This window comes from Meles meles, chromosome 2 (assembly GCF_922984935.1).
Source record: "Meles meles chromosome 2, mMelMel3.1 paternal haplotype, whole genome shotgun sequence".
Taxonomy (NCBI): Eukaryota; Metazoa; Chordata; class Mammalia; order Carnivora; family Mustelidae; genus Meles; species Meles meles.
In genome coordinates, this window is record NC_060067.1 from 114,048,086 (window position 1) to 114,075,218 (window position 27,133).

At 35.3% G+C, this 27,133-nt stretch overlaps 1 protein-coding gene across 2 annotated transcripts in view; it reads right to left on the minus strand.

The window, feature by feature from the left end:
* Nucleotides 1-26,897, minus strand: part of BMPR1B (bone morphogenetic protein receptor type 1B) — a 161,784-nt gene extending 134,887 nt beyond the window's left edge. For both annotated transcript variants that reach the window (XM_045998455.1, XM_045998454.1), the window contains exon 1: nt 26,767-26,897. The gene's annotated coding sequence lies outside the window, so the exon portion shown is untranslated. The remainder of the gene's footprint in view (nt 1-26,766) is intronic.
* Nucleotides 26,898-27,133: the final 236 nt, after the last annotated feature.

Here is a 27,133-nt window from a genome sequence, read left to right on the forward strand (position 1 = left end):
AAATGCAAATTATCAACAAAACTAAAATGCAAATGTTATTATACAGTTACATGCACATAAAGTTACTAACATGTATTTTTTAATAACTATGTCATACTATATCATTAAATATTCCAGTTTAACTTGTATAATAAAATAGTTTTACACAATGTGAATTCATTTTATTGAAAAGATAGTATTTTGTTCAAAATTTAGAAAGGATTTCTCCTCATAGAAGTCTTCTATATTTGCTTATCTATTGCAAAACAGTTTTTTTTTCTTTTCAAAGTAGATATAAGTATATCTAATCTATAACAATATTATTTGCAAATACTGCTGAATAAAACTTCAAAACTTGGCATTAGAGAAGGATATATCCTATGGCCATTTCAAGGCGCAAATTCCCCAATGGCATTAAAAAATACATTCTGAAACATGGCAATATTAACCTCAAAGAAGTGCTGAGAGAATTAACTTAGATCAAATATTTAGAATGATTTTTATGACAGCCACAATGAAATATTGAGGCTAAGCAGAAACTCGTATGTCTGCCCAAAAAACACCTTCAAACAATTACCTGTGGTTGGCAACACTGCTAACCCTACTTTTGTGTCATAGTGCTCTCTATTCATTAGGTCTGGGATAGAGTCTAACTATTTGCATTTTTAAGAAGCATGCCTGGAAATCCAAATACAAATAATATATGGCCCATGCCAGTGTTGCCTTTAGATATGGACAAACAACATCCTTGTCTTGAAGACTGCACTTCAAAGTACCAGCTCTAATCATTTTTTGGCTGCATACCTCACCCAGTACAAGGAATCCATGGTACCAAGAGGACAACAGGGCAGGCCTCTCCAGACCTTACCATCCTTCCTTTTAGATCACATTCTGCATGACTGTGACCCTGGAACCCTTTTCCCAGAGAAACAGACTATATAATTTTAGGCCCAAAAGATGGTCAAGACTAATTAGATAACGGTGTATTAGCTTAATTTGTAACTTTTAAATAGATTGTAAAATAGATTGTATATGGTGTGTAGTTGTCCATTTGTACTCTTGCCCTGCCCCTACAAAAGTTAGGGGTAGATGTGGAAAACACATTTGCAAATACCTTGTTAAAGCCTTCCATTGGGGCACCTGGTTGGCTCAGTCCATTAAGCATCTGTCTCCTGATTTTGGCTCAGGTCATGATCTCAGTTGGGATCCTGGGATTTAGCCCCATGTCAGTCTTCCTGGTCAGCAGGGAGTCTGCTTCTCCCCTTTGCTCCTCCCCTCTGCTAATGCTTGCACCTCTCTCTCAAATAACTTTTTTAATTAAAAAAGAAATAACTCACAAGACCTAATAGGACAGAAGGGCACAATAATTATTTGTTGATTACATCAATAACTGAAAAAGTGCAATGGCAAAATTATACTGAGACAATGTTAAAATGTTAAGTGATATCATTCTAGAGTTAGGCAGAGAGGCACCTGTTCTAATCTAGAGTTGAGGGAAGTGATAGTAAACATTTCAGTCTCAGGATCCCTTTACATTCTCAAAAAAAAAAATAAGGACCCAAAAGAACATTTGTTTATTTTTATTTCTGTCTCCTTTGTTTTGTTGTTTTTTGTTTTTGTTTTGTTTTTTAAGATTTTACCTATTTATTTGACAGACAGATTACAAGCAGGCAGAGAGGCAGGCAGAGAGAGAGGAAGGGAAGCAGGCTCCCCGCCGAGCAGAGAGCCCAACGCGGGCAAGATCCCAGAACTCTGGGATCATGACCTGAGCAGAAGGCAGAGGCTTTAACCCACTGAGCCACCCAGGCGCCCCAGTCTCCTTTGTTTTTTATTTGTTCATTTCCCTTATTAAAAACTAAAAGTGAGGCTTATAAAACATTAATTCATTTTAAAATTACATTAAGACATCCATTGTATGTAATGTAAACATAAACATAGCTTTCATGAAAATAATGTTTCTTCAAATAAAAGTAAGTTGGTGAGAAGTATCTGGTTTAAAAGACAGTAAGACTCTCAACTCTGCCTCCGCATCCAATATGTTGTGATAGGTGGTTCTGGTTGAAGTATATGAAGACATTCCTGTCTCCCACAGATGAAGAGAAACAGAAAAGGGAGAAATCCTAGCCTTTTCAGATAATTTGGCTATTAGCCCTCCTAAGTACTACACCAAAACTCAACATGTAGTAGTTTTTTAAAGTTTAGTTGCAAAATAGAATCTGAACCATAACAATGAAATATTTTTATTCGGTTACATTAAAACACATTCTACTACTTGTACTTTGAAAAGATCTTTTGGGCGCCTGGGTGGCTCAGTGGTTTAAGCCGCTGCCTTCGGCTCAGGTCATGATCTCAGGGTCCTGGGATCGAGTCCCGCATCGGGCTCTCTGCTCGGCAGGGAGCCTGCTTCCCTCTCACTCTCTCTGCCTGCCTCTCTGCCTACTGCCTCTTTGTCAAATAAATAAATAAAAATCTTAAAAAAAAAAAAAAAGAAAAGATCTTTTATCCACACCTAATTATATAACATCATCCATTGATCATCTGGGAAATGTAAATATCAGTTCTTGGACTCATGAAGGAACTTGCAAATGTTAACGCACTTTCTTACATAATGACCAAAATATATATATATATATATCTCCTAATAGCTACAACAATATCAAAAAAAGCTTTTAAATATGTGGATACTCTCAAGGCTCATGGCAGCAATTACAAATTCTCTAAAATTTAAGTTTTTATTTGAATTTTTACTTCAAAGCTCATACTTTCTTAGCAGCACAAATACTGTCAATTATTTTAATTAATGGGCTCAGTTCATTTTCAAAAAATTGTTCACCAAATTGTCATAGTTTGTCTAGACTGTCATAGTTTGTTGGGCACTTTTTCAGTTAAAGATGATGATCCATTAAAAAGGAACTAGTTTAGCATCAATTCCTTGAGTAAAACCACTCCTCTTGAGTGAGCAGCAGAAAGATGAAGTAGACTTCCATTTCCTCACACAGAATATTGCAAAGGCATGTACTCAAGGGTGGAAATTTAATAAATGGATCATTGTTAACTATTTTATCAAGGACATTTTTAAGTTAAATATTCACTTTTCTTCTTCAAGGGTACGACAATGAAGAACACAATGGTGACTAGTATGCCTGGTGTCACTACCTTTATTGGTGTTAAGGTACCAGCATTCTTCCCTACCATTGCTTTCAGAACCACTGGAGCAAAGGTCAGCAGAGCAAAAAAGACAAATAATGTCTGCACTTAGTATTATTATTAAAGTAGTATTGAATGTGAAAATGTCCTGAAAGTTTCTTAGCAACCTCCCAGGTGTCCTTGGACTGTATTTTAGGGCCACTGTTCTGGCTGCCCCTTCTCCTCACATATCAAGAAGACTACTACCCCCCACCCCATGCTCTTCTGGATGACATTTCCTGTAGTACAGAACCATTTTTTTCTTGGCAGATTATCTTCCTTAACCAATATTTCAGGGGAAAAAAAAATCATAGAAAAAAAGTAACATTTCAAAAAACATCAATATGAAATCAAGAGATCTGAGTATTAATTAACGCTGGTAGTAAAAATCTACAATTCTAATCACTTAATTCCCAGGAATCCATTTTATGTATAAAAGATCAAGATTAGGGGCGCCTGGGTGGCTCAGTGGATTAGGCCACTGCCTTCGGCTCAGGTCATGATCTCAGGGTCCTGGGATCGAGCCCCGCATCGGGCTCTCTGCTCCGCGGGGAGCCTGCTTCCTCCTCTCTCTCTGCCTGCCTCTCTGCCTACTTGTGATCTCTCTCTCTGTCAAATAAATAAATAAAAATTAAAAAAAAATTTAAAAAAAAAAGATCAAGATTAAAGAGGCATGAAGTCCCTTTTAGAATTTTAATGTTATAATGATTATACCAGATAATCAGATAAATGGTCTAGTATGATCTTACCCTCCCATAAAACAGAATTCAGTCATTCCCAAATCTTATTCCACAGCCAGGTTAATGATCTTTCATTCTATATAAACTGAAATATAAATTGAAGAGGAAGGCCACTCAATCAACTAATTGAATATTAATTGGAGAATACCATATATTAAACTTTAAACAGATTCATCAAGTCATCAAGTTAATATAGGTGAGGGGATTTTTTTTTTCATTGTTCCTTAAATCATGGTAGTTGAACCCCTGTCTTTATTAAGCTAATTATTCTTAACAGGCTTGAATCTACATTTCTTCAGTAGATCCTACAAATATAAGATAGTCCGGCTTCTGAATTTGTATGCTGTTTTAATATTTGCTGAATTTACAAATATTTATACTAATCACAGATTGTAGAATTAGAAGGGATTTTAGAGTTTAGTAACAGAATAGCAAATACATTGCACTCTTAATTGCTCTCTCAACTATTGCAGAATGATTTACTCATTCATTGAACAAATATTTATTTAGTACTTACAACCTGTCAAGCACCACTCTAAGCTCCAGATATATAGCAATATATAAAAGAGTCCCTGGCCTAATTTATCACATTTTTTTTTTCTACTGACACAGATACAGCCTAATAATCCTCAAAACACTGTACGAAGGAACCACTACTAATCAAACTTGCCACCCCGATCCAGGTAAATACCTTTCTTTCAGGCTTACAGTATCTAACATGATGCTAGATGCTATAGGAGATCCCCAAAGAGTAAAAGATAGTAGTTTCACAGAAAAACTGTAATCTCATCAGGAGAGATAATACATACATACATAAAGCAAATACATAAACAGCACAATAAAATGCTAATTTCATAAAATAAAATACCAGGTAAAACAGACAACTAGATACCACGTAGGTTGATGATTTCACACAATATTTTTCTTTCTAATTCATCACTTCTTTACCTTTATTATTTTCTTTTATCCTCATGGATCAATAATATTGTTCCATTGCATATTTTCTAATTCTCTTTGTCTTTCAGAACACTGTTAGTTCCCATGTATAGAGGGGGAAAAATATGTAAATCTTGAGGAGCAGAGCAGTCTCAATACCTGTTTTCCCATGCAAGTCAGCCTTTTCCAGAGCACAAACACTAGCCTGGGAGGCATCTCTGCATGGGGTGGGCTGTTGCACATGTGAGGCCTATTCATGTGGGTCCTTTAGTACTCACCCGTACCTGTAAGTCAGCCAAGGAAGCAAATATCCGTAGTTTCTCAAAGGAAAATCAGATAAAAATAATTTTATCCAAAATTAAATCGGTTGGAGGAAATACATGAGGAACTAGCCTTGCAGGGCCTAAACTAAAGAATTAACTATAAAAATAAAATACTACGACTTTTACGTAATCAAATCGGATGGTTACAGAGTCACTGCTTCGTGGGGAAAAATAAATTTTGGAAGTCGTATTTCCTAAATCTGTTTATTTTGTACATCCTCGCAATCCACCTTAAAAACCACACAGTGTTTTGAAGGGTCAGGGGTGGGAGGTTGGGGGAACAGGTGGTGGGTAATGGGGAGGGCACGTTTTGCATGGAGCACTGGGTGTTGTGCAAAAAGAATGAATACTGTTACGCTGAAAAAATAAATAAAATGGAAAAAAAAATCTAAAAAAAAACAAAACCACACAGTGTTTTGTCAGTGAAGGAACTAGTTATTTAATGAAAATGTTTCATAAAGAAGACAAAGATACTTAAAAACAGCGTAACTCTCCCCCTTAAAAAAAAACAAACAAACTGATTTCACTATTTTCCATATTATTATAATTTAATTTTCCAGGAGCTCTTTTAAAAATGCTTTCTTAACTTATTTCTGAGAGGCCCCTATTTGTTTTTATGAGAGAAAGACACCATGACTAACCCAAACTGTGTTAAATTTTAAAGTAATTTCTCAGAAATTTTGTCCCTTCTTCCAAGCACTATTATATTGCAGTGTCTTTGTGTAAAGGCTTATAATTTGGCCGGTGTTATGAAAGTTTGTATTTAAGATACAGTAAATGAAGGACAGATGTTTAAGACATTGGATCCACAATGAGGCTGTAAATACTGCCAGCACAGTAAATTCTGTGATTAAATTTGGTCTGTTTAGGCAATAAGGGTATTTACACAGCTGGAAAAGCACACAAAATAACTGTTCCATATTAATATTAATTCAAAATCAATATTAATTGGAAGCAGCATAAGTACAGTCATATCAAAGTATCTAAAGTTTGCATCAAGTAGTTATGCTTAAGACTAGGAATAAATCAAATAAATCAAGAATCAATTTTTTTGAGTAACACTGTAAATTATTGAAATAATTCACAGTATATTCATTTGTGACTTTAGACAAATTGCTGTCTCCAACTCTCCTTTTGCCTAAACCACATACCTTTCTTCTGACAGACCTAAGGTTCTGGGTATGTACATCCAGACATAAACTTCATTAGTTGACCCCTTAATTCCTCAAATGTCTAATATCTTCCTGGGAATAATTACTCATATTTCTTCATGGAACCATTTATTTTAACTTAATGTGTTATGAATAACAAAATACCAGAATTTTTTCATTTTCACATGGTAAGTAAACATTAAAGGTTTCCATCAGGGACATTTCCAAATGAGACATCTGAAACCTAAAATTTTTGGCTAAAGAGCAATGTCCATTTTTCTACTTATTTATGAAACACTTCCATCAATATCTTAAGTTCAATACATAAGGCAAAGGAGCCTAGTCCTCACCCATTACCCATTCTTACTTTCTTCCTTGGCAACACAACCCTGGTTTCTCAGGGCAGCAATATATGCAGCTAAAAGACCATGATGTGGTCATTTGATTAAAAGTTAGCCATGAAATATAGCCAGAGATTAGATATATTTAATTGCTGCTTACAAGAAGGACCTGACTAGGAAATTTGTTCATATTGATGTCTCTCATCTCCACGTTTCTCCTGCTGCCTGGAAACTGGATATGACAGCTAGAACAAAGACAGCCACCAAAACCCAAAATGCGTCTTTGAAGACAAAGTCACACACTAGGTTGGTGGGGCAGAAAATCAGAAAGAGACTAGATTTCTGATGTCTATAGAACTGCCATGTCTTCCCTGGATTGTCTACCTCTGCACTTCCTTATATGAAAAAAAAAATTCTGTTTCTCTACCATTATTTCTAGTTTCTGTTACTTGCATCCAAATGTAATTCCTAAAAGATAGAAAGCATATATCCATCCCTCCTCTCAAGTGGGCCTTCCTATATTTCCATCTTGGTAAACTCTACCAAGATCCATCCAGTTGGCCAGGGACAGACAACATGAAAACATCCATCACTATTCCTTCTCTTGGTCTCTCACACCTGTTTCATTTACATTTTTTAACTTATAAAAGTCTCCCCTATCTTCCAGCCCTCTGCCTCTGTCTTAAGAGCTTTAGGTCTCAGTCTTGCTGCAGGATAGCTGTGCTGTGACTAGGGCTCCCAGCTCCTGTTCCCCCATTCTCGACACTAACAGAGAGGGGCTCTTCCAATGAGAAAAATCCCATCTTAAATTGAGGAAATCAAAGACCAGAAGGTTAACGAATTCGTTAAAATTCATACAGTTCCTTGGAGGTGATGACAGGCTCACAGCTCAGGCTCTCCAATGTCAGAACCGATCCTTTTCATCTCCTAGCAAACTCCTAAGCCTCCCTCAGATAAATTATTAAAGTAGAGAATGAGATTGTCCTGAAAACTGATGTTCGAACCTATCGCATACTCTATAAATGCTTTTTAAATATATTTTTTCAATTCCATGAAAGCAACTTCAAGCTACTATACACTTTCCTTTGGAAAGAAGAAACTCTACCCCATTTAACATATGTATACACATTATAAGATAAATAGTAATATGTGAAAGAATATTCAGCTTAGAATGAAAGAAAATGTACCTGTCAACAACCATGTCTAAAATTGCAGGTACAACAATGTGTTCTTGTACAAAAGCTGGACTGTTTGGGGTTATTCAAGTAATTAGGTCACAGAGGAAAATCTGATACATAACTAAATACATATTCTGGTAATAACAGTGACCTGGACAGCTTTCAATCAAATAGTACAGTAGCTGAAATATGATTTTTTTAAAAAAACCCATCCTAACTTAATGCAGACTAGCAAAATGAGCCTGGTTCCACTGTAGTATGAAGATTCATTGCAAATTCAAGTTTTATTGTGTTGGTAGCAATTGTTCTAGTAAGAGTTTGGGAAAAGATCATTTATTCTTTCTTAATTCATATTCATACACATATGTAACATTAATGCATTGGAATCTTAAAATTCATGTATATCATTGTTATGCATGTATGTATATTTAATACAGTAGAGTTTCTCCTTCTCCAAAAAGCTAATATACACTAAAGTTGGCTTCACAGAACTGAGAACACACATTTAAGAAGCCATTCATGGAGAATGCAGCAGGATAATGGAGTATAATGGAAAAGAAAAAAGCATGTGGTCCACATTTTTTTCTTTTTCCTCATTTCAACTTCTTTTTATTACAGGTTTTTTTGGTTGATTGATTGTTTTATTTTTTTGTTGTTGTTTTTGGTTTTTTGGTTTTGTTTTTTTTTTATGAAATAAGAAAATTAAGTTATTTTTTAAAAATTTAGTGCCTTATCGGTACCTTTTTTCAGGAGCATACAGGTTTTTCCATGCTATCCCAAAGTCAAAAATTGCTTGCTCAGGTTTTTTATTATTAAATATCTCAGTAATGTCAAAAGGACATATAATGAGCACCACATAGCTTTCATCATGATTAAGGAAGCAAACATTATAGATATAACTCCCATGCACATTCTAATCCCAATCTCATATGCCTTCCTTCTACTTTTACAGATAATCATTGCCCTGATGGTGCTGTCCGTCATTGTCAGGCATACTTTAATATGTGTGTCTGTATATGTTCCATAAACCACTTATACCATTTTGTAGAACGGTTACACATTTTCTTTTCATGATTTTATTTACTAGAGAGAGAGAACAATCAGAAGGAGAGGATGGGAGAGGAAGGGGGAGAGAGAGAATCTCCAGCAGACTCCACACTGAGTACGGAGCCAATGCAGGGATCGATCTCAGGACCCTGAAATCATGACCAGAGCCAAAATCAAGAGTTGGACACTGAACTGACTGAGTCACCCAGGCAGGCCCACACATTTTCTATAAATGATATTATAAACTCATGAGTCCATCACTAACTTACTATGTTCAATGTTTTAATGATTAATCCTCATTGGTAAACACAGCCTGAGTTCATTTAATTGCATTCATTTAATTGTATAACTATTCAGGTATTTATGGAGACAGTTATTTATCTATTCTACTATAGATAAACATTAAGGTGATTTCATTTTCTTTCTATAGCAATGTGACAATAAAGATTCATGTTTCTTCTCATAGAATTCTGAACACTGTCATTCTTCCCTGAATCATTCTACAAAATAACACACACTCAAAAAACAAAACTTATTATCCAGAAGCATGTACTACTTATAATTCCAGGAGAGAGGGTATTTAAATATTATACTTAATCACAATATTTCATGAAAGTTTAACATTCTTCTTAATGACAAAGTAATCAAATGTTAACTGAAGAGATTTTACTGATCAGTAAAATACTATCACCTCTGAGAACTCCAGTTCAGTAGACAGGATATCCAATTTTTACAGGATGGATTCTCATGTATATAGTACCACCAAGTTCATCATCAAGTTAAACATTTTCCATTAAAATAAATTACACTGCAAAACTGTTATTTTCAAAGAAATTATTATATTCTTAGAGAACCATTCATAATTATTTCAATAATATATCCAGAATAAAAAGCTGCTAAGAGTCTCTGAAATCACATTTTAAAGAAGGCAGTGAAGATAATTTGTGCTAAGAAACCCTGTATCTAATTTGGCGATTAAGAGCACAGGCTTTCAAACTGGAGGCCATATTTTGCAGCAGAACTCCACTTTTTACCATCTATGTGTATTTTGGTTACTCATATAATGAGTCTCCATTTCATCCATACAGTAGAGATAAAAGCTACCTCATAGATTTTAATGAAATGTAAATGCAGTAATGTATACATTATACTTATCCTTGCTGCTGTTTTCTATACCTTTTGTCATTGTTTAATAAGATCCAGACGAGGTTCAGAATTTGGGTGCTGATACATGTGGCTACAGATATGTTCGGGCCCACAATTCTCTCCAGCTATGTAGTAAACCACAGATTTATCTGGGGCTGGAGGGACCACCTCATAGATAATGCAAACCCAATCCACAGTAAGAGTCCTGTTCTATGTAAGCCTGTCTGAATGTCTATGCATCCAGAGTTGTATGATATCTGTGTATGAGGAAGAGAAGGGAGGTGGGGAGAGGACGAGATTGAGAATGATAGATTGATTGATCATTTGATCGCAGGCCTGAAGCTACCATAGGGCTGTAGCTCTTCTAAAAGCAAATTTTCAGGACCTCTGAGAGAGAATTTATTGGCAGGGAAAGAATGAGGTGGTGAGTTGGACTTGGCAATAAGACCAAAGATTCAGAGGAGAATAATGCTTCTGGTTATAACTTGATACTTGTGAATGCAGCCCTTAGTAATCCATCTACCTGTGTGGCGTGTGTGCACCACAGGAATAGAGGTAAACCAGGAAACGTGATTCCTTACGACCTGTAACACCTGAGGGCCTAAGCAAATACGCTTCAGGTCCTGAGAACAAGAGCAACTAACAATGAAGAGTGGGAAAGCAGCTTCTTCTCTTCCCAATTTGCAGAAGAGTGCAGTATAGGATCAGGTGCAGGCACTGAAGAGGATTGGTGGGTCCAGAACAAGCTATCAGTCTGGAGAGGAAGAAATAACCATGGTCAGGATGGATCACCTTTATTAAAAGTGGTGGCAAAAATATCCACAGCAGAGTGATCAACAGCAATGATACCGAGTAGCAACGGCTCCCAGATGAAGGAGCCTGACTTGGCCCGAGTGGGAGGGCCCTGAAGATGGCGGTGGTGCTGGAGAATTGCAGCCTCCATTGAGAAAAGGCAGCTATGGAGGAGGCCAGAGTGTTGACTCACAGAGGAAGACTGTTCTGTGTGTAAACAAATGTGGGAGCCCCAGAGAAATTCCAGTAATACTATAGGAAGAAAAACCTGAGAAGGGATTCAAGGTCTTGTTACTGATCTCTCTCCTCAGGCAAGAAAAACAAAAGCAAAAAGAAAACCACTGGGACTATACCAAAACACAAAGCTTCTGCACACTGAGGGAAACCATCAACGAAACAAGAAGGCAACCTACTGAATAGGAGAAGAGAATTGCAAACAATGTATCTGATAATGGGTTAATATCCAAAATATATAAAGGACTTGTACAACTCAACACATACATACATACATACATATATACAATATATACATACATACCGGAAACAATCTGATTAAAAATGGGTAGAGGTCCTGAATAGACATTTTTCCAAAAAAGACATGCAGATGGCCCAAAGACACATGAAAAGATGCTCAGTATCACAATTCATTAGGGAAGTATAAATCAAAAGCACAATGAGATACTATCTTCCACCTGTCGGAATAGCTAAAATCAGAAAGATAATAAATAACCAGTGTTGGCAAAGATGTGGAGAAAAGGGAACCCATGTACACTGTTGGTGGGAGCAAACTGGTACAGCCACTGTAGAAAAGAGTATGGAGGTTCCTCAAAAAACTAAAAACCAAATTACCGTATAATCCAGTAATTCCACCACTGGGTATTTACCTAACGGAAAGGAAAGCACTAATTTAAAAAGATACATGCACTCCTATGTTTACTACAGCATTATTTACAATAACCAAGATATGAAAGCAACCCAAGTATCCACAGATAGATGAATGAAGACGTGATATGTATATATGTGTACACACACACACACACACACACACAGTAAAATATTATTATTTGGCCATAAAAAAAAGAAAGAAAACATATCATTTGCAACAATATGGATAGATCTAAAACGTATTGCTTTAAGTAAAATAAGTCAGAGAAAGACAAATGCCATGTGATTTCACTTATATGTGTAATATAAAAAACAAAACAAACAACAGAAATAGACTCATAAAAACATGGAGAACTGGCAGTTGCCAGAGGGAAGGAGAGAAGAGGGATGGGCCCATAGGTGAAGGGGAATAAGAGATACAGACTTCTGTCACAGGGACAGAAGGTATAACATATGGAATGAAAAATAATAATACACATAGCTGTTAATAATGTTACTTCTAATATTTTTAATGATCATTCACTTATGCATCACCCAGGCTCTCTGGGCTCCTCCCTGAACACAACTCCTTCCCTCCTTTTAGACAGAATCAGTATCCTCACTTTTGTTTTAATCTTTTCCCTTAGTTTTCCTTAGTTTGATCACATAAATAATGATTTCACAAAAATCTATTAGTTTTGCCTCTAATCAAAGTTTGCATGACAGGAATCCTGTTTCTTGTGGTTTTTTTTTTTTTTTGTGACTTGCTTTTTTCATTCAACATTATGATTCAGGAATTCTTATAGGTAGCTGAGATGCATTCACTTTCATAATATATGGTAATTCCACTGTATACAAATATTCCTTAAATTATCCATTCTGCACTCTGGTTGTTTCCAGATGCGTTTTTTATGTTTTGCTATTATGCTGTTTGTTTTGCTATTATGTACAAGGCTACATATATAAAATCTTGTGCAATATAAAATCTTGAACCTATTTCCTGAGACATACAAGCAAGACTTTCTACAGGATATACTTGTAGGGTTAGAACTGCTGAACAAAAGAATGTATTTGGTTCAACTGTAACTTAAAATTTGTTGTACCAGTTTACATTCCCATTAATAGTGTATGAGAGTTCTTGTTGCTTCATATTCACACCAACATTTGGTATACTTTGGACTTTTATATTTTTAACAACAGAGTGAGTATAAAATATTACTCTAGTTCTAATTTATATTTCTCTATCAGTGAGGCTCAGCAAGTTTTCATGTTTATTAACTATTTGAATTTTCTTTTTAATTCCTGCTCATGTTTATACTGGCTGATTTTAATTCTCTTATTAATTCATAGAATCCTTAATATTTTCTATACGCTAAACCAATTTTCACCCTTTCTTGCTTTTAGAGCATCCTTTGATTAAGACAACTTCTTTTCATTTTAATGTTGTTGAAATAATCTTCTTTATCATTTACTCTGTTTATACCTAGTTGAAGAAACTCCTGCCTTACCCTAAAAAAATAAACATATTCGTTTCTAAATATTTTAAAGTACTATTTTTCATAATTGAGGCCTTCTTCCACACAGAATTTATTTCTGTTTATAGAACAAGGGGAGTATGGATCGTTTTTCATTTTCCATATGGACAGCTTATCAGAAGTTATGTTGGCAGCATGGATTCACAGCTCTCTGGGACCTAAAAGGGGAAAGGATCCTTAGGCTGGTGCTGTGTGTCATGGACAGATGCTTCAAGAAGCTGAAGCCTACAGTATATCACTACATGAGAGATGAGAGAGAGAAGAAATAAAAGAGAGTGCTGGGAAAAGAAAACCAATTTGATAAATTCACTCCATTCACATTTTTATGACTTGTTCATAGTTTACATAACTCTCCATAGTCATACTGTCATCACTTTACCCCATACAGTGTGAGACAACATTCAGTAGTTTATTTAAACTGGTCTGTGTTCCTTATAAACTCTTTATTGACATACCAATACAGCTTATGAAAACCGTTAGGAAAATATTACTATTACACTACATACTGATTAAGAATTTTTTTGTGATAATTCAGTGGTTCTCAACTAGACGCCCACATAATTCCACAAGCTCACTACAGGTGTTCTGTCACTAAAATCATATTAAATTTTCTCCATCTCAGAAACAACTAAATTAAATTCATAACATTTTTCTCCATATTAACACTCTCATAATTTTTTTTCCTTAAATGACTTGCACCTGCTATTCATTATTTCTGTTAGTGTCTGGAATGAGTTATCACATAATTATATATTTATTTCTTTATGTTTTCATATACTATAAACTAATCAACTTTAATAACTACTTCGTTAAGGTCAAAATATTTGGCTTTTCAGTTTGGGATCTTCACCCCACCCTCACTTATAATTGCTCAATTCATAAAATTCATATACTTGCTTCAAAGCATTTGGGGGAGCAAAAGATCAAAAGAAACACTGGGTATGGAAATGTTATTGAAATATAAAACATTTTCAAAAAGGGGTTAAAATTTAGAATAACCTTAAATTATATCTTAAAAATATGGGGCTAGGACAGTCATGGAAAAAAAAAACTCAACAGATAATTCCTGAGGTCAATTTTATCCAGTTTTCATTTCTTCCACACCTCCTTTAAAAAAAAAAAACAAGATCCTTAACTAGACTAAAAATAAAATGTATTTGTTTAAATGTCATTTCCTGCCTTACATAGTTTCTAATAAAGTTCCTGAAAAGCAGAGCAAGACAAAGGTAAGAAGTTAATCTACAAGTAACTCATCTCCAAACAATATGAAAGAAATGTTTTTATAAAATCATAATCTAAAACTTCATCCCATCCCAGTGTGATTTATAATTAATGACAAAGTGTATTAGAGTCCAACTGAAATCAGAGAGGGTATATGTATAGACTGCTGATGAGGATTTAATCTGCTGCAAACACATTTTAGGGTATCATGTGGACTTATTTGGAAGAATGTACTTTCCTACGTATTTATTTTGTTATGTCTTTGCATAATAAAACTTTGATAAAATACAAAAGGAAGAAAAAATATGAAGGAAATAAGAATAATATACTAAAATTAAGATTTACTCTTTTGGTTTGTAAATACCAACAGAGTCCTGTCTTCTTCATAGGGAATGAAGTTGCTGTGCTCTGGTCTGGGCTGCTGTCACACTGGGGAGCAGTTTTGCTGCTGTGCTACTTTCACCCTTTCTGAAAGGTGTAGGAGTAGAACACCAAAATTCCCTATGTTTAAAGAAAGTCATACACTATACTAAAAAGGTTTTAGGCTCTGAAAGAGCTGGGTTCCAATCACACATCTGCTTTCCAAGCTGTGTGATCTTAGGCATGATTATTTGATCTCCCTGAATTTCCATTTCTTCCTCTTTAAAATGGAATAACTAAAACCATCTCACAGAGTTACTACAAAGTTTAAATGAGATTGTTATCATGTATACAAATATCTAATGCAGAATGTTGACTAAGACACTGTTAAGTACAAAAGAATCAATGACTTTACAGAAATTTTGCAATATACTACTGCACTTTAACATTTTATGATACAAGTTTCTCTTACTCCCCAGCAATTAATATTTCTGTTAAAAGTGGAAAGATTTTCTTCGAGTTGCACAAAGAAATTTTCTGATATAACTGAATGATAGATGGAAGACCACAGATATAGAAAATGTTGACGTTAAAACAAATCAGTAATAACTTGGTATGATAGATAACTGGCTGAGATGCAACAGACATTTATGAAAAAGATAAAAAAAAAAAACAAACAAACAGCAAATGCAGGAAGGGGAGGCAGAAGAGAGAGCAGAAAGATGGTAATAAGGGGTGGGGCGAAGAGACAAGAAGGGAAATCGAGAAGGGATTGATAGCCTGCTTTACTCCTGGCTGGCTGGTTGTTCTGTGCTGCACACCAGGTCATCCCAGGTAGCCTATTTTTTGAAGTGCCCTACATGTAGAAATGAACAATCCTACAGTAAGTATGGGATCAAAGCCCAAAGGTCAACTGGCCATCTGTGTGTTCTGCATGAAATGTGCTCAGTATCTCTAGAAGCATTAATTATCACCACTGATAATATATAGTTAATAAGCAGAAACATATATATCACAGAAAATATCTCTAAAATCTAACCAAAATTTTAAAAATTGATTCTCATCCTCTAGGCAAATCATATGCATTTTGGACTATTAAGACATTGAAATCATGTTAGTATAAGTATCATGTTTCTTTTCTACTGAGGGACCACACAGTGTAAAAACAGCTTCAAAATGACAAAACCAACTCCCTTATTTAAGAACACATGGTTTCAGCAGACAGAGTTTAAGCTCCCATTGTGTTTTGGGAGCTGCACCAAGCTGCTTTAGACTACAACAGTACAAGAAAAAAAATCATTCCAAATAATTTCTACCAATAATAATTTAAAGATTAACTGTGGAGTATGAATGAGTAACTCAAGATATATGCATTGTATGTTAGCTAATTTAAAACAAATAAACAAACAAAAATTGACACATTCAAAGAACTATAGATCACTTCAGTAGAACAGAGCATCCTAGGTCACTGTGCTTTCCTTCTCTATTATTGTCAAGTTCGATTTGCCAACAAGCCTCTGGCAATAAACACAGAAGTAAATTTCAAGGTTAGTAAGCTAAACTACTATTGTGAATAATGATACATTAATTTACTGATGAAGCTGAAATTGTCATAGAAACAAACAAGAGTGACTCTGAGTGAAGTCAGTTCTTTTACAAAAAGAAGACATATTTACCTGGGGAATTAATGTATGGAATTATGTTCCAACTATACAATGTGTAGTTCTAATCATCTTTATAGTAAAGCAGAAAACTAAAAAAAAAAAAAAAAAGGACTGAAAAAAGGAGGAATCATATATATGAATGACTTAGAATATTTAAGACTATTCATTAATACAGATACTAACTCAGGCATAATTTTCCAAGCAATAATACAACAATCCGCTTATTAGGTAAAAGGTTAATTTATTTTCAGGTGTTCCCAGGCAGGGCTATAAAACAAAACCCCAATGGACTTTAGTGTAAATCTTACCACATACAGATACATACCAATGTATCAACCAAGGGCAGAGTGACCCAAGGAGAGAAAAAAATCCTATATTATCTTTAGGCAAAATTGTTCGTCTTGACTTAAAGAGGAAAACAAAACAAGTTACTTCATAGTGGCCAAATGTATAACAATTAAGATTATAAATGATGTTTTGGTATAAACTTTTGTATATGGATTGACACACATGTACATATATAATCACAAACTGTATTTATAAGGCATGTCTATCCATAGCAAATTAAGTTATCCTCTTTTACATCATTTCAGGTAACCATTTAGTGTACAAGTACTAAGTTCTAATGATGCCAAAATATCTAGGATTTCCTTTGCTGCTTTAAATACCAGAAAAGTTTTATACCACAGCAACAACTGTGAGTCTCTTAACCGAGTAACTTAAAATAGAGATGATAGCAAAACATGCCAGTTCGGTAGATTCATTTCTCCCCTGAATGAAACTTATAGTTTAAGAAACAAGAACCCAGATGGAACAGTCGCTTCTTGCTGAACTGGCTGTTCCCTGTCAGTTTTCCTGCCAAGGTCATGAGTAGGTATGTGAGAAAGGGAGTGGTGCTGTGTCTTATGCATAGGACGGTGAGCTGAAGTATAAATTGGCTTGCAATGGAAGAAAATGATAACACCAATAGAAGTACTAAAATCCGAAGAAGTTAAAAGACTTTTTTTAGCTGTTTCTGAATTAATTTGAAAATATAGGATTATTTCTGTCCATCCTATGATTTTGGTATATTCAATGCTAATCCTAAATAATAAGAGACTCCTCGTATCACTGATTTTATTGACTTGTCTTTATACTTTGAAAATCCTTGTTCCTGAGCTCATTTTTCCACAAATGGATGCAAGCTGTGAAGGTTCTTTGTACCAGACTTTTATAGACACACATCTATTACCACTTATAGTAAAAAGCATAATTTCTCTAACTGACAATGCTTTCTTAAAAGATGGACTTTGGGCAGAGCTAAATTTAAATCATGAACCTATCAGTTGTTAGCTAGGTAAGGTTAATCAAGCTACTTAACATTCTGGGGTCTCTGTTTCTTTACCCTAAAAAAAAATTAGAATAAGTCATTCAAAGGTATGTTAAAAGGATTAATTGAAATCATATTAAATTTCTTGGTAGGATGCCAGGTATGTATCTAGAAACCCGTGACAAATGGTAACTATTATTAATGTATAATTTCTCACTCACACAAAATCGTATTCTTATTAGGGCTGCTTTAATATAAGTAATATACTCAATCCTCATCTCCAGTAATTTCAGGGGTTATGCAACTTAAATCCAACAATGTTCTAACGTGTTCCAATGCGTAAGTCACATTTAACAAAAGGAATCTTCATGCAATGTTGGTGCAGATGTAAATTCGTGCAGCCACGATGGAAAACAGTATGGAGGTTCCACAGAAAATTAAAAATAGAAAAACTAGGTATTTACACAAAGAAAACAAAAGGACTAATTTGAAAAGATATTTGCTTCTGTATGTTTACTGTAGCATTATTTAAAATAGTCAAAATATAAAGGGTTGGTATTTAAAATATATAAAGAACTTAACTCAGCACCAAAAGAAACACATATAATCCAACTGAAAGTGAGCAGAAGACATAAAGAGATACTTCTCCAAAGAAGATATAATGGTGACCAACAGATGCAGGAAGAGATGTTCAATATCACTCATCATCAGGGAAATGCAAATCAAAACCACAATGAGACATTACCTTCCACCTGTCAGAGTGGCTAAAATCAAAAAGACAAGAAATAACCAGTGCTGGCAAGGATGCGGTGAAAAAGGAACCCATGTACACTACTGGTGGGAATGTAAACTGACACAGCCACTGTGGAAAACAGTATGGAGGTTCCTCAAAAATTAAAAACAGAATTACCTATGATGCAGTATTTACCTAAAGAAGACAAAAACACTAATTTGAAAAGATATATGCACTCTTATGTTTATTGCAGTATGACTTTTAATAGCTAATTTATTAAAGTAGCCCAATGTTCATCCATACATGAATGGATAAAGAGGAGGTGGTTTTTGTATGTATGTATGCATGTATACATATGTATGTATAATACACACCCATATATACATACAATGGAATATTACTCAGCCATCAAGAAGAATGAAATCTTGCCATTTGCAACAAAATGGATGGATCTATAGAGTATAATGCTAAGCAAAATAAGCCTGTCAGAGAAAGACAAATACCATATGATTTCACTCATATATGGAATTTAAGAAACAAAACAGAAGAAAGGAAAAAGAGAGACAAGCCAAAAAAAAAAAAAAAAAAAGACTCTTAACTATAGATAACAAACTGATGGTTACCAAAGTAGAGATTGGTAGGGGGATGGCTGAAATAGGTGAAGGGGATGAAGAGTACACCTATCTTGGGGACTTGGGTGGCTCAATCAGTTAAGCATCCGACTCTCTTATTCCAGCTCTGGTCATGATCTCAGCGTGGTGAGATTGAGCCCCATGTTGGGCCTCACATTGGACTTTGAGCATGCTTAAGATTCTCTCTCTCTCCCTGTGCTCCCCACCACTTCCACTTATGCTCCCCACCCAAAAAAGAGAAAGAGAGAGAGTAAAAAGAATACACTTATCTTGATAAGCAATGCTTAATGTATAGAATTGTTGAATCACTATATTTTATACCTGAAACTAATATAATGCTGTATGTGAACTATACTGAAATGAATATAAAAATTTAGATAAATAAATAAAATAGCCAAGACATGGAAGCAACCTAAATGTTCACTGATAGATGAATGTTAAAGGAAGATGTGGTACGTATTTGTACACACACACAGGGCTGTTAATGCAGCTATAAAAAAAGATAAGATCTTGCCATTTACAAGATGCTATGGATGGACCTAGAGGGTATTATGTTAAGTGAATACTTAGCATATTTTCTCACACTGAGAAAGACAAAACCATATGATTTCACTCATATGTGGAATCTAAAAAAAAAAAACAAAAACAAAAACAAAAAAACAAATGAATAACAAAAAAAACCAGACCTATAAAATACAGAGAACAAACTCATGGTTGCCAGAAGAAAGAGGGGTTGAGGGATGGGCAAAATGGGTGAAAGGGAGTGGAGGATGCAGTCTTCCTGTTATGTAATGAGTAAGTTACAGGAATAAAACATAAAAGGCATAGCATAGGGAACATGTCAGTGATATTGTGATAATGTATGGTGACAGATGGTAGCTACACTTCTGGTGAACACAGCAAAAAGCACAGAGAAGGTGAATCACTATATATACCTGAAACTAATGTGACATTGTATGTCAACTATAGCCAAATAAAAAAATTTAAAAAAACATGAACTTTTGTTCCACAAAGATAAAATTTCAAATGCAATATAAATTAAGAGGTAATACAAAGATTTAAATTTGTATTATAAAAGTACAAGATAAAGGTGACTTCACAAAAAGTGGGAAAGGGGAATAATGATTCAACAAAAAAATTGAAGTACTTCTCTAATAAAGTCCTTGTGTATCACAACATTAACAGTTAAATAAATTAAAGCATAAAACCTAGAAAAAGATTTTTCGTATTTCTGGATAGAAAAGTTTTTCTAAGTTTCAAAGGAGATGGAGAAAATATTGATTAGATTTAATAAAAAGATTTCAAAACATACTTATGCTTCAAAACATATAAAAGAAAATTGAAAAGTAACAAAACCTTATGAAAACAGTTATAACTAATAGAACTTTAAAGAATCAAGATCTTTTGATTCTTTTTTAAAAAAAGAACTCTTCTAAATCAGTGAGAAATACACCTGTGGGGGAAAAAAAAGTATATAAATAGAACAATGATAAAGAATACAATGTTTATAATGAATAATTCCTTCAGATTCAAGTTCATTGGGAATTAAAAATAAAAATTAAGTATCACTTTTTCTTTTTACAAAAGATTTTAAAATTATAAACCTCTTAGGAAAAGTTTGAAAACATATATAATATCAATCTGGAGGGGGAAAGTTCACTAAGGGTTAATCAGGCTTTTTTCAGATTGGGGAGGTGGGTAGAGATTGTCATTTTTATTTTGCTATGAAGGAGGTGAAAAGAGAAATCATAGGCTGAGGATTAGAACAACCTTCAACTATTTGCTCAAGAACACTTTCCTCCTTAAATACATAAGTGATTTTTTTTTCCAGAGGCCTTAATATTAATAAGAATGGAAGGACCCAAAGAGCCCCAGTTTCTTTGGAAGTGCAGGGGACAGGAATAGAGGGACAAAGTCTTACTGGAAGATGAGGTGAACAAAACAGCTTGTTTGCCCCACGCTGCCCCTTTGTTTATATTTTTAAAAGAGCCCCAGATAAAAGTCAATGTAATGTGGAAAATCACATCCGGTTCTTTTGGGGTCTCTTTATTGGTTTTGTTTGTTTGTTAGAGAGGGAGGAGGAGGGGCAGAGGGAAGGAAGAGAGAGAGAACCTTAAGTGGGGCTGGATCTCCTGACGCTGAGATACCAAACCAAGCCTAAATCAGGAGTCCAGCACTTAACTGACAGCCACCCAGGCACCCTGGTTCTTTTGTTTTAATCAAGATTTTTCCAACTGTAATTTAGAACAAATAACTTAAAAACAAAGTTCTAAAACAAAATATAACCATGTATTTCCTATTAGAATCCTTTAGACATAATCAAAGTACAAAAATTTGTTTTTGCAGTTTCTATTTTTCGCTTCAGGATTATCTGCTGTGTTGTACTGAAAAGGAGAACAGTTATGGGGTTTTAATCTGGTTGTACAAGCAAAGACAATGGGGGAAATCACGAAAACTAGAAAGGATATCTATCATTTAAAATAGAGGATGCCTGAGTGACTCAGTCAGTTAAGCACCTGCCTTCAGCTCATGATTCTGGGGTCAAAGGATGGTATGTCTGGCTCTCTGCTCAGCAGTGAGCCTGCTTTTCCCTCTCCCTCTGCTCCTCCACCCCACACCTGTTCTCTCTCTCTCTCTCTCTCCCAAATAAATATGATCTTTAAAGATAACAGTAGTAAGATACATACATACACACACACATATAAGCTATGGTTATGAGTAGAAAAGTACTATACCCCACCAATAATTATTAGCTTTAACTTTCAGGAGTTATGCAATAATGCAAAGGAGTCTAATATAATACAAAACACAGAGATAGGACAACTTGGGCTTTAGATGCAATAAACAGAATAAAAATAAAGCAATTACAGGGAGACTGGAAGAGCCACAGGGATAAAATACTGGCCTTATAATTGTACATTTCTCTTTTTTTTCTTTTTTAAATCAAAATCTTAACTAGTCACTTAAAAAGCTGAAGTTTGACAAGTCATATTACCTCTTTTTACCACATTCACCCATATTTATAAAATGAAATAGGTGAAGTAGAAGAGTTTCAAGGTTCAACTTCCATGATTAATTTATTCTTCTGCTCTCATGTTCTATGAATTCTATGCCATGCATAGCTATATAGAAATACTTACTGGAAAGGTAAGCTGCCAATAATAACAAAATAAGACTTTAACATACTGGCAAAATCCTCTACGCCTCACTCCAACCACAAACTTGTTCTATCTCTAGGATGGGATGGGGGTATTTTTGGCTTCTATTGGCTTGTTTTGCCATAATCTTTTAATACTGAGTCAAGTTTGGGTTTCTCTCATCACTGGCTGATGGGAATTAAGTACATTTCCATTCCATGACAAAAAAATAAAACACACACACAGATACACGCCCTTTTAGTTTTATAATATTAAGATTATTTGATATACCAGTGAGACATATAATTTATAATCATAACTCTTGAGACACCTTTCCCCTACCTATTTTACTACAGGACAGGTATGTGGGCAAAATACAACTGAAGAGAAATTCCAGATTGAATTACGGTCCATTTCAAACAATTAAAAGTCTTCTTAGTGTTCTTATGAAAATATCAATCTTATTTTCATTCCTAAGACAGATGCAATTCAAGGTCAAACAAACAAAAGCATCATATTTGATGTGCAGAAGAGGTTTGTAAGATTTCCACAGTAGTGGAAACTACTAGTTGTGTATAGTAAGAAGTAAAAATCAAAGTAAGAAAAGTTGTCAATTACTCTAAATTGTGTATAAAGCTTTGTATTTGTTTCTGATAATCAAAATATTTCATATACAAAGTAAGTACTCCATGTCTGGTGGGGAAATAAAACACAAAGACAAAATAAATTTTATTTTTGCTCTCAAAATAAAAGAAACAGCTGGTATTTCGCAACTACTTTTTTAAACGTTGACATACTTTTCTTTCAACATTTTTGTTTTGAGGAGCAAATTCTTCTGACTGAAATGGAATATCACTCTCCAGGTTTGAAAAAAAATTTTAAGCCACAAGCTCTTATTTCCTTAAATTACTATCTCTGTAACAGAAGGTAAAATTAGGAAGTATATCTTCATTAGTCACGTTAGGAGCCATTCCATGCTGTAATTTTCTAGTATAGAGGAAGATGGACCCAGTCTCTCCAGATACTCTCTCTGGGCTTTTTGAAAGGTGTAACACTGTCTTCAGTTTGCTAGGACATCATTTAATTTGTCATAGGAGTCCATGTGAGAGCAGCAACTAGCTGATTTTGTTGATAGAGTTCATCAAATTAAGCAACATTTTTGCGCTATATATCCTGAATTTGTATGTGTTAATCGACACATATAATTATTCAAATATAACTTTATGGGTTCAATAGACATCCACTGCCATGGAAAAACACCCATACACAGACTACCATGATTGGTGGTAGTAAGAGAAACAAAGTAACTTTTTACAACATTGCTAGTCTTGGGGCACCTGTGTGACTCAGTGGTTTAAGTGTCTGACTTGGGCTCACGTCATGATCCCAGGGTCCTGGGATCAAGGCTCACATGAAGCTCCTTGCTCAGCAGGGAACCTGCTTCTCCTTCTCCCCCTCCTCCTCAATTTTACATGCACACTCTCTCTGTCAAATAAATATATAAAATCTTTTAATAAATAAATAAATGAATAAATAAAACAAAACATTGCTAGTCTTTCAAAAGCCTTTACCATTTATTTGGGGGGGGGGGGGGTTTCCTTCAATGCAATTAACCAAAGTTGTGAAATGCATTAAAATAAAGTCTATAAAGAAAAGTGAGTTTAAAATAAATATAATGAAGTTTTTCTTTAGTTCAAGTTCTTTTTTTTTTTTTTCCTAAAGATTTCATTTATTTATTTGACTCAAAGAGAGCAATGGAGAGAGACAGAGACTTAGCACAAGCAGGGGGAACGGCAGCTGGGGAGAAGCAGGTTTCCCGCTGAGCAGGGAGTCCAATGTGGGGCTCAATCCCAGTACCCTGGGATCATGACCTGAGTGGAAGGCAGATGCTTAACTGACTGAGCCACCCAGGCGCCCCTAGTTCAAGTTCTTGAGTGTCTATTATAAACTCTAGGTCTTACAGGAATATCAAAGAATAGATTTAAAACCTTACAACTTCATGTGAATAAAGAAGCACAAAACATCATATAAGACTTTGCAAAGTCTTAATATGATGACAGAGGTATATGCCAGAGGCCAAACTAAAGAAGCGGACAGTGATCCACCAGCAGGGACACCTTCACTGAGGCTGAAACGCAAAGATCAGGAAGAAGGTTTTCAAGACAGAAGCAACATAGACAACTCCAGAAAGGCATAAAATAGTATAGATTGTTTCTGAGAAACGCAGGATGTTCAATATTGCTAGAGCATGAAACACAGGGAAGGGGAATACTCTCGTGGATAAGCAAAAGTAGTAGGAAACAGCCTAGAAGGAGAGCAGAAGACCAATACAGAACGGAAGTAGCAGCTCAGTCACGAAGGAGCTCACTGTGCCAAGACTGACCTTTACCTATGAGCAACAGATAGCCAGGAATGAGAGGGCGTTAGCAGGAAAGCAAAGTGTTCACTGGGGTGGGAGACTGATCCTTCTAAGGGTAATAATGTAGCAGAGGGCCTGGTAGAATAGGAGGTTAATATTAGTATTTCAAGCTAAATTCACTCATCTTACTTCAAGAGACAGTTAACACATGATACAAAAGGTATTATCTTCTTTCTTTATAATATGCCTATATATAAAACACCTGTATATAAAAGTTGTTTATAAATAGGATAAATAACCACTATCAGCATTGACATTAAAGCCAAAAATAATATTGAGAAAGTATCTCAAGTCTTACAATGCTCAAACAGCCTTCAACCAAAATACATTCCATTTTAGACACTGTCAACCAAAGTCACAATTCTCTCCTTGCTTTCCTGTTTAAAGGGACAACTTTCTTCAGTTTCTTTTTATTGTACTAATTTAATTTGGCCTGCTTTCTGCCCAAAGTTTTCACAGGGTACTTCAGGAACAAGATACCAGAAGGAATAAAAATAAAGCCAGTTAAAAAAAAATGTGTAAGAAAGTAATATATATTTATGCAACGTGTAAAGTGAACAAACAAAAGATATTGAATAAAGAACTGAAGTTATAATCTTGATTATCATTATGCAAAGGGAATAACAAAGAAAAATTTAATTGAGAAATGCCCATTCTAGACAAATCACAGTTGCATTTTCAAAATAAACATATTGTCCAAAATCTAAATCAAATCCATTAATGTATTAATTATTATTAATATTAATTAAGTAATGTAATTACATTTAGGCCTATTCCACCTGCTGTTTCGGATATGGTTTATTCTATTTTAGATGAGCGGGTTTCTGAACACGAGCCCCAGCACAAAATCTGTGCCAGAGTATTAGCTTTTCCTTACATCTCTTTTGGTATCTCCTTGTATCTACTGTTTAAGCTCTGCAAGAAAATTTAGCATTACCTTTGTTTTTAACTTAAACATGTAATACAGAAAACCCTTTGAAACTATAATCAGCATCTATAACCCAATCTAAAAATTTTAAATATCATGCTAATGCTTATAGTACCACAATTTATAAACCAACAATAGGGAGGTTTTCACGATGTCACTAGATAAATTTCACCTAGTTAATGCCATCCGTCCAGCAGAGCAACATGCTTACTTTCCATGCCATGTGTACTAGACATAAACCATATAAGTTTATAAATTGTGTGGGCATTCTAAATCAAAAAATAATGGAAAACCATCTCTTTTTGTCGTCTTCAGTACCACTGCTTTTAATGTTAACCTGGGGTATACAAAACAATGACAAAAAAATGAACATCCCACAGCACTGGGAACACGCGGAGAAACATGTCAAAGTGCTCAATGCGATGAAAGGAAAACAAACGACCGACGTGCCCCAAGACATGTTCATTTCATGAATGTAGTAGGGAATCACTTGTAAAGAACCAACTAGCAAGTCCCTTGGACAGAGAAACTCTCCCCGATGCTGATTTGCATCTTGGATTCTGAAGACTGTTCTCACTTCTCACCACTCCCTGTTCTCTCTGTTCCCAAAGCTAGCCTTTGACTCACTTTCATACACTGTCAAAGGGACATGGCTCGCTTTTAAAAAGAACCTACGTTGCTCACAATCACAGCGCCTACACGGACGGACGAGCCTTTTACTACATTTTCACATGTTCATCTGAACTTTTCCCCCTATTCCATTTCTGGACCACTCACGACTGTAAACTCAGTAATACAGTCCTGCTTTAATCCTGATATGAAAGCAAACAGGAATTTACCCATCAGAAGACTTCAGGTTTGACGGAATGAAGAAACAGAAACTTGCTGATGGGACACAACACTAAGTCAGTGGTAGAGCACCTTTCCCACCCCCAACTCCCGTATTTGAGCGTATCCTGAAAGGACACAGCATTCTCAAGAGCAACACACAGCACTACACGGCCACCAAGAACATTCTTAAACAGCAGGCAGCCCCTCCTGGCTAGCTTAACATGCCACACAGCCCTTTGCTCACTGATGCAGAGCACCCAACAGGGACAGGGAGTTTACGAGTAAAAGCGAGACTGAACTGGCTAATTACTTACCTTCTCACTTATGGCAGGCTGGCTCGTTTAACTTTTTGTTTCCTCTCTTGTCATAGCTCAGCGGTGAATGGTTATGATTCAGCAGAAGCTTGAACCTGACAGTGAAAAAGAATTTTTTAAGCAAAAATACTGGAAATTACTGTTCTCCCCACTGCAGTCTGTCTTTCCTTGCCCTCTGTGTGTGTGTTTCTCTCCCGTTTTCTCTCTCTGCAAGGCAGCTACGTAGTGGTCTATAAATATTGACCCTGACACTTGCTCGGTGCTTTAGTTGCTCATGGCACAGGTCTGTGTTACTGAACACCGTGGTAATACTCCGGCAAAGTTCTCAGCTGCTCAGACAAAGCTGTGGATTGGCTCACTACCCAGC